Source organism: Entelurus aequoreus, linkage group LG04 (genome assembly GCF_033978785.1).
Source record: "Entelurus aequoreus isolate RoL-2023_Sb linkage group LG04, RoL_Eaeq_v1.1, whole genome shotgun sequence".
NCBI lineage: Eukaryota > Metazoa > Chordata > Actinopteri > Syngnathiformes > Syngnathidae > Entelurus > Entelurus aequoreus.
This window is the reverse complement of record NC_084734.1, coordinates 24694056-24702833: the sequence shown is the minus strand read 5'-3', so window position 1 is coordinate 24702833 and position 8778 is coordinate 24694056. Positions and strand designations below refer to the sequence as shown.

General features: G+C 37.5%; 1 long non-coding RNA gene across 3 annotated transcripts; it reads right to left on the bottom strand.

Moving 5' to 3' along the window:
- Nucleotides 1-216: 216 nt before the first annotated feature.
- LOC133647773 (uncharacterized) lies at nt 217-8112 on the bottom strand. Of its 3 annotated transcripts, XR_009825771.1 has the most exons (13): nt 7451-8112; nt 7124-7201; nt 5826-5903; nt 5662-5736; nt 5530-5556; nt 5221-5411; nt 4901-5018; nt 4656-4747; nt 4471-4540; nt 4307-4381; nt 4066-4207; nt 1040-3862; nt 217-372 (listed from the first exon to the last, which is right to left on the bottom strand). It is a non-coding gene; the product is annotated as an uncharacterized LOC133647773 (long non-coding RNA). The 3 variants fall into 3 exon arrangements; XR_009825772.1 differs by having other exon boundaries at nt 4901-5411; XR_009825773.1 differs by lacking the exon at nt 1040-3862 and having other exon boundaries at nt 4901-5411.
- Between the last annotated feature and the right edge of the window lie 666 nt (nt 8113-8778).

The window sequence follows — 8778 nt, the reverse complement described above, 5'->3', positions numbered from 1 at the left end:
GCCTTGTATTTTTAAACTAACAATATTGTCAATAGGCAGAAACAGAAAATGGTCAATTCACTCTATAAAGTAAATATATATAATATATATTTAAAAAGTAAATATACATATTTAATCTATTAGGCTACAACTTCAAGGAAACACTGCTCCATGCACAGCTAACATATCAGAAAATGAATAACTGGTGAATGACAAGAAGTCCAATAAAAGGTTGTTTATTTATACATATACATCTCTATTCCTCCTGAGGAGGTGGAAGCGGGACTCGTCTCCTCGTTGCCCGATCCCCCGCCAAGTTGAACCACCTGATGGCGTGTTTGGTGACCTCAGCGTCCGTGGCTGACCTTGTCAACACATTTTTACTCACAGCACCTGTAATCAAACAAGATTACAAGACAGATATGTTTATGTTTATGGTAGGAAGCATCCAAAGCCAAGTATGCTTACACAATACAAAATATGTGATAGGTATTAAGGAGATTACATTTGAAAAAAAAAATGACTTAAAGTTACTGGAGGTGGTTAAAATAAGGTGCGTAAACTATGAATTTGTGATCAGGGTGTAGGTGTGCAAGACATCCAAAATGTTTAAACAATATCGTTATTTGGTTCCTTGATTAGAGTACTTGTTTGGCTCTGTTGGATGACGGCGGCTGGGGGTGGGGGGCATCAATAAATATCCATAACCCAACTTTGGGAGGTTGACATTGTTTTCTTATTATATTTGTACTATCATTCTATGTTTGTATTCGTGTAGGCCAGGGGTGTCCAAAGTGCGGCCCGGGGACCATTTGCGGCCTGCAGGTCATTTTTTAACGGCCCCAGGGCACATTTTAAAAAAATACGATCGAAATAAATAAAAAACATTAAAAGTGGTATTTAAAGAGCAAACAGGTGAAATGTAACAAGAAAATGTAGCAATGTTTACTCTAATCACACAAAGCTGCCATGTAGGCTGTTTCTTTCTTTAAAAAATAATAATGAATCAAAATCAATGTCATTATGAATTATTGACCTATTCAAGGCTTAAGAAGTTTACCTTTGCAATCAGCTGGTCTTGGTTGTGCTTAATAGTTTCCAGCAGAGGTGGGACCAAGTCATTGCTTTGCAAGTCACAAGTAAGTCTCAAGTCTTTGCCCTCAAGTCTCGAGTCAAGTCCCGAGTCAAGACATTCAAGTCCCGAGTCAAGTCCAAAGTCAAGACTGGAAAGTCTCAAGTCAAGTCACAAGTCCTGCATTTTGAGTTTCGAGTCCTTTCAAGTCCTTTTGACCACAGACTAATATTTTTACACATATTGTGTATGCTTTTAAACCGCTGTATTTATTTATTAAAACAAGTGCATTTGAAATAGCAGGAAAGAAAATAGTACTGACATTGCAATTCATAATAGCACTATTAACCAGTCATTTTAATAGTTTAAACAATTTTAAACATTTAACTCATTCCTTTACAGAATAAACACATTTGCAAAAACAAGTGCAACTGTACTTATTTGTACAAAAGTGTTAACATTGTATTTCCATGGCATATTGCATTGTAACTAGTTCCACAGCAGTTTATATCCTGTTCTTACCTTATCTCATTGATCTCATCATACTGTATGTGTGTTGATGTGTGCGTACACATGAAAAACATAACAAATACATGAACATAACAATGAACAGAGTTGTACTTTTTAGATGTCAGGGCCCTATGCAATATGTACACATATTCTTAATATAGTATATATTTTAACTGACCTTTATTTGACTATGTTTATCTTTTTGTAGGTGGCTAAAATATGTGGTGCTGCTGACCGCCGTCTAACGTTATGTTACTGTGTGTGATACATTGACTAACGTAACGTTATGTATAGGTACCTCATGCAACCCTGCTTAAAAAATCACTTGACAAAAAGTATGAATAAGGTAGCAAACTGCAGTGGACGCAACATATTGCCGTGTTTGAAATGACGTTATAACCATAAACATCGTATAAGAAAACGCAATATTGGTTGCTGTGACGCGAGCAATTTGCATCTTGAAGTGGTGATGAGGAGCCGGCGAGCAGCCTAAACTGACAGTTGACAGGTAGAAAACAAAGATGCCGGGCTGGTGTTCAGCGTTTCCCTGCTCAAATGAGCGGACTGTTGAAAATAGGAATCGGGGGATTACTTTTCACAAGTAAGATTTAACATTAATTTACTATTGGTTGTATTTTATGAAAATAACATTACCACAGAGTTGAGAAGGAGCAAAGATCTTCAATATTTGTATGTGAAAATCACAAATAAATCTTCTGGGGGAGGATGATGCCCCTACAGGGGTTTGGTTTACAAACTTTCTGCCCCACCTAAAACAAAATTCACCAGCCGCCATTGATTATGATGCATTCTCATTTTAGGCAAAATATAAGACAATACTTTCTTAACAGTATAATTGTAACCAGGAATAAGTCTTCAAGTAACAATATTCAAATACTAACATTGTTGGGTAAAACAGAATTTGGTTTTATTCTGAATCCAGTGAAACAGATTGGTGGTTTTAGCTGATATAAAGACTTTCAGGTGTTTATATATGTTTAAGTATTTGGCAGACGCTTTTAACCAAAGCGACATACATAAAAAATACATATATAACAATCACTGTAAACATGATCATTTAAGGGAAGAATGTAATACAAAATATCAATACAAAGTGTCACGACAGAATAAACTCTGCTGCTGCAGCAACAGAGATACGGTCTATAAGATATATAGATATCTAATGTATTCATACATTGTTTATGTAGCATGTATATATAACGTAATCATATTGTTTCTTCAATTTAAAAATAGCTGACCGTTTTTCCCCCCTTCTCTGGGATTATATTCCCAGTTTAAATCTCGGACGTCTAGTCATTTATAGCGTATAAGAATATTCTATTACTGTTAAGCAAACTATGAATACTAAAACATGTGTCCGTTATCATAGCTACACGTATGACAAAAAAGTGCGTGAAAATCAGTGGTATTCAGTGAGGTAAAATGAATTAAATGCGTTGACAGTTCATTGCTCCTGCCAAATGAATTGCACTGAGTGGAGCGGATCACCACTCCAAGATGGCGGCCCCGCGTCTCGTCTGCGCCAGTAGGCAGTAGCGCTCGATGCTGTGTACCCTTATAAGATGTCTATGGTTATGACGTTAGCAGTGAGTTTACAGCCTCACTGATTTAACTACACAGCAAATAAAAGTCATGTTACTTAGCCAATAAACGTTATCTTACATTCAAAACTTACCCTTCTTTGTGCAACTTCAAATGTCGAACGAAGTTGGAAGTTGTTGCGTCTCCGTCTGTAATATTCGAACTGCGTGATTTGCATAGGGCAATTCGTTGACCAAGTCGTAGTTTTTATACCCGAACGAAACCAACTTTGGTATAAATATTTCTCACTGGCGCGTTGTTTGACAACTCTTGTTCATTGGTTGTCCTGCAATTTGATTGGCTGAATGCTGTGTGATGAAAACAATGTAGATCTAATTTGATTGGCTGTTGTACTGCGAGCACACACGCTGACACGCAGCACACACGCTGACACGCAGCACACACGCTGATAGACAGACACGTACAAAATGAAAGCTACGGAGCGCTCCCAAATAACTTTTTAAGCTTTAGGTTTTGGGGAAAGTAGCAAGTCATGTCAAGTCAAAAGGCTCAAGTCCAAGTGAAGTCACAAGTCATTGATGTTAAAGTCTAAGTCGAGTTGCAAGTCTCTTTACATTTTGTCAAGTCGAGTCTAAAGTCATCAAATTCATGACTCGAGTCTGACTCGAGTCCAAGTCATGTGACTCGAGTCCACACCTCTGGTTTCCAGCAGGCTAAGGATGTGGATTACCTCAGGCGCTGTTGACAAACAGCAGTATAAAATTAACATGTTTCAGTGTTTATCCTCATTACTCATAATCCTGACATTAGCTATTGACCTTAGTTAATGACAAAAGTTATTGACAAAGTTTGAAGTAAATATGTGATTGCTTGTGAATTTGAATTTTTTCCAAAATTTGTGGCACAGAATGACCATCCGGTATTTGTCAGTTATTGCTCACCAGAGCAGGAAATGTTGTCGGCCATTCTTCCCCCTTTGCCATGTTGGCCTGTAGGCCAGGCTGGATCCAGGCTCCTGGGTCTGCCACATGTTGAGGGCTGCTGGTGAGGGGGGTGGAGGGAGTCGAGGAGGGACTGCCGTTCCTAGTGAGGTGGGCATTGTGAGAGAGCCATCAGTTAACCATGACTGGTAATACCCAAGGGGCCTATCTATACACTAATATTTCAGAGATCAGTCCCTACCTTGTGTAACTCTCTGCATGTTTAATGCATGTGCTGGTGAAGGCATATGAATGCGTCCTTCCCCATGGTGAGGTGCTAAGGGAGATAAATTGGTATTAAATGGTTGTGATCTGTTAACCATGGTTACTGGATGCTGAGATATTATTTCAGAGATCAGTCTTTACCTAGAAAGTTATCTCCAGTTGAGGAGTCGAGTACTCATGACTCTTGCTGGCACTCTGCGAGACGGTGGAGCTGGGAGAAGGGATACAAGGAGAGGGGAATATCTTTAGCACTAAGAATGTTAACCATATCTTTAATATTAATGTGGTGGTTTTGTTGTTTTCGATGTTAAGAGATTATTCCTTACTCTGCCTGTGCAATTGGCTTGCCAACCCCAGAGATGTGAGGTCACTATTTCCCGGGTCTTCTTCGCTATCATCTGAGTCCCCGAGACGATGGCTGTTGGGTAACCATATCATTAGGATTATTGCAATACCAAAATTGCCAAATATACATATAGTACAATCATCTCTGCTCTATTTTTGAATGCTACCGGAAATAACCTTTCTATTACTGTAGAAACATGACAAAAACAAGACGGAACACACTTACACTGGCTTCCTGTTCCTTTTTTCTGGCAGCTCCTCGTTCTCTGCCTCAGATTGCAGGTCTGAGGTGTTGCAGCCCTTTCCATATTGTTGCATTATTTTTAATGCGTCTTTGTAGTTGTCTAAAATTGAATATGTTAAAATGAACATGAGTTTCAAATTAGCTGTAGAGCTGAACAGAATATTATTATTATTGATGATGATAAATCAGGTCTCTCTCTTACAAGAGACCTGGTCAGAACATAGACACAATAGGTTATTCCAAGCATAAAGAGAAGCAACTATGACGTTATTTTTAAACAAGAAGATTATGAATTTGCATACCACAAGTTCGGACAACAGAAACGTCAAATCTTGGCCAGTTTGGCTCATGCTGCTCCTCATTTAAAGCGGCCCTTTCAATTCTGTCGGTGTTTTTATAGCTGGGCCAGAAAACCATCCTATCATCATACCATCCACTTGGGACAACCGCAATGTCTCTGTTCATTATAAATTTAATCAGATGAAAAGGCACCCTTAATGTAGAAAGAAAGAAAAGGGGTATTTATTCATCGTCAAAGGAACAACGTGGACAAAAGCATGCACAGGTGTTAGTGTATACAAATAAGCAAGTAAGATGAGCTGAGATGTTACCTGAATGGTGCCCCAAGGTGGTAAGAACTATAAGAAAGGTAAAAGTACAGGTCATAGTAGTCAGAACTTCAGCTCAATCGTAAAGTAGGGTTTGAAATTATGGGTGTAGTGTATACAGAGATCAGTCCCTACCTTGTGTAACTCTCTGCATGTTAAATGCATGTGCTAGTGAAGGCATATGAATACATCCTTCCCCATGGTGAGGTGCTAAGGGAGATAAATTGGTATTAAATGGTTGTGATCTGTTAACCATGGTTACTGGATGCTGAGATATTATTTTGGAGATCAGTCTTTACCTAGAAAGTTATCTCCAGTTGAGGAGTCGAGTTGACAAGTACTCATGACTCTTGCTGGCACTCTGCGAGACGGTGGAGCTGGGAGAAGGGATACAAGGAGAGGGGAATATCTTTAGCACTAAGAATGTTAACCATATCTTTAATATCAATGTGGTGGTTTCGTCTACAACGCTAAATATATCCTGTGGTGTACCTCAGGGATCAATATAGGACCTAAATTATTCAATGTCTAGATAAATGACATTTGTAAAGTTACAAAAGATTTAAAGTTAGTATTATTTGCGGATGATACAACAGCGTTTTGTTCAGGGGAGAACACACAGAAGATAATACAAATAATAACAGAAGAAATTAACAAACTAAAAAGATGGTTTGACAAAAACAGACTATCTTTGAATCTCAGTAAAACTAAAATAATGCTAATTGGTAACAGTAGAAAAGAAAGTCAAACACAAATACAAATAGACGGAATGGAAATTGAAAGAGTAAATGAAACCAAATTTCTAGGTATAATGATTGATGATAAATTGAACTGGAAATCTCAAGTAAAAAATATACAACATAAAGTAGCAAGAAACACGTCAATAATGAATAAAGCAAAACATGTTCTAGACAAAAAAATCACTTCATATTCTCTACTGTTCACTAGTGTTACATATCTGAGTTATTGTGTATAAATATGGGGAAATAATTACAAAAGTACACTTCATTCATTAACGGTGTTACAAAAAAGATCAGTTAGAATAATATATAATGTTGGATATAGAGAACACACAAATCCTTTATTTATTGAATCAAAGATACTGAAATTCCACGACATAGTGAATTTGCAAACAGCTAAAATTATAAACAAAGCAAACTATAACCTGCTACCCAAGAATATACAACAATTCTCAAAAAAAGAGAAAAATAATCTTAGAGAGAAATGTAATTTAAAACATTTGTACGCACGTAAAACACTTAAGACCTTCAGTATATCAGTATGTGGAATTAAATTATGGAATGCATTAAGCAAAGCAATCAAACAATGTACTAATATGATCAATTATTTATGCTTACATGTGGAAATAATAATAATAATAGTAAATAAAATAATAATAAAAAAAGGTAAATAAAACATAAAAGTCTCTAATAAATTAATTAAATAAAAAACAGCATATAAAATATATACATCAGCAAATAACAAAAATATAGATCAAGAAAAAGGATCCTTAATATGTGCAGCAATTTTTCCCACTCACATCACCTCATTTTATATTTTTTTCTACAATTAACTATGCCAAAAAACACAGACATACCTTTTTTTTTGTAATGGAAACAAAAACAACATGGCGTCACACACAGCTAGTCCACAGTAAACAGGATCTCGAGCTCCACTAAAGAACAAAGAAATAAATAATACACACTCATATTAATGGCAAAGAACGGCTGTTTCCACTAGCGTTACGTTGTTGACTAACGCAGTAACGTTAGCGACCTGGGCCTAAACAACACTGACAATAAAGTAATACGCTTTCGTTTCAAGCAGTTGGAAATATGTGGAATATCGTAGCATGTAACCTACACACATTCACAGCGTCTAACAAAAGATGGCCTAAGTTAACTGTATTGAACTTTTTACTCACCGGCTTCACGCGGGAAACTTTCACATTCTGGAGTCGGGGTCCCCCGGAACACAAAACACAGATAAAAGACAATTTTACAATAGCACGGCGAAAAAATGACCGTCGTTGTGTGGGTTTTTTGACGAATAACACTCTTTTCCACTTTTCTTCGCTCGGGCCTCACCTACCGCGTGCAGCCATTTCGAATTTTGTGACGTGACGTCAGACGCACGTCCCCATGCAAAGCATTCTGGGAGGCGGCGCTGGAAATAAAGCCTTTTTTTACAGAATATAAAGTTTTACTGCTAGTCCTAATATCAAACAACGTCATTACAATCATACATAAATGATGATGGAAACACAAAGGCTGATCTTTACTGCGAATGTAGCAATAAATCTATACTTACCTTCGTGTTCCAGCAAAGAAAGTCCAGAGATCTTGGCTCATGCGCGTACATGCTAGTAGGCGCGTCCACATCTGCGGGTGCAGACATTGGTCGGCTCAGCGCGCGTAGGCGGAGCCTATAACTCTAGGCGGCGCGCGCCGGTTTGGTTTGTCGCGTCCGCGTATGCGAATCAGACACGAGTCCGCTCAGGATCAGCTGTCTGACCGTACAATTTTCAGAGGCGGAGCTGTATCCTCTAGGCGGAGCCAAAACGAATGTGACATTAACGCGGGTTGGGCGACTTGAAGGCGGATCCGTATAGCAGTCTTCTGCTGTGTGGGTATATATATATGTATATATATATATATATATATATATATATATATATATATATATATATATATATATATATATATATATATATATATATATATATATATATATATATATATATATATATATATATATATATATATATATGTATGAAATACTTGACTTTCAGTGAATTCTAGCTATATATATATATATATATATATTTATTTTATTTATATAGAAAAAAAAAAAAGTGCCATCTATTAGATCAGTATTGTCCTGTTTAACTTCTCCGTTCATTGGGCAGGCAAGCTGTTTATATTGTGGGAAAGCGGACGTGAGAACAGGCTGTCCCCACTCAGTCTCAGGTCCGGAGAGGCGCTGAATACCGGGATTCTCCCGCTAAAAACGGGAGGGTTGGCAAGTATGACACTAAGTGTTTATTTATCTGCAGTGCAACATTTTTTTGAGGATTTTCGAGATAAAGGGAAGGTGGGACACCAGTCGGTAGTTTACCATGTACCAATACTGGCCCTGTATTTATTTGACATGGTCTTAAAATAAAAATGTGCAGTATCGCCCACCCATACAAACTATTACTACGGTTCAGATGACGCACTTATGTGGTATCGCTTGACCATTTTTAACCTC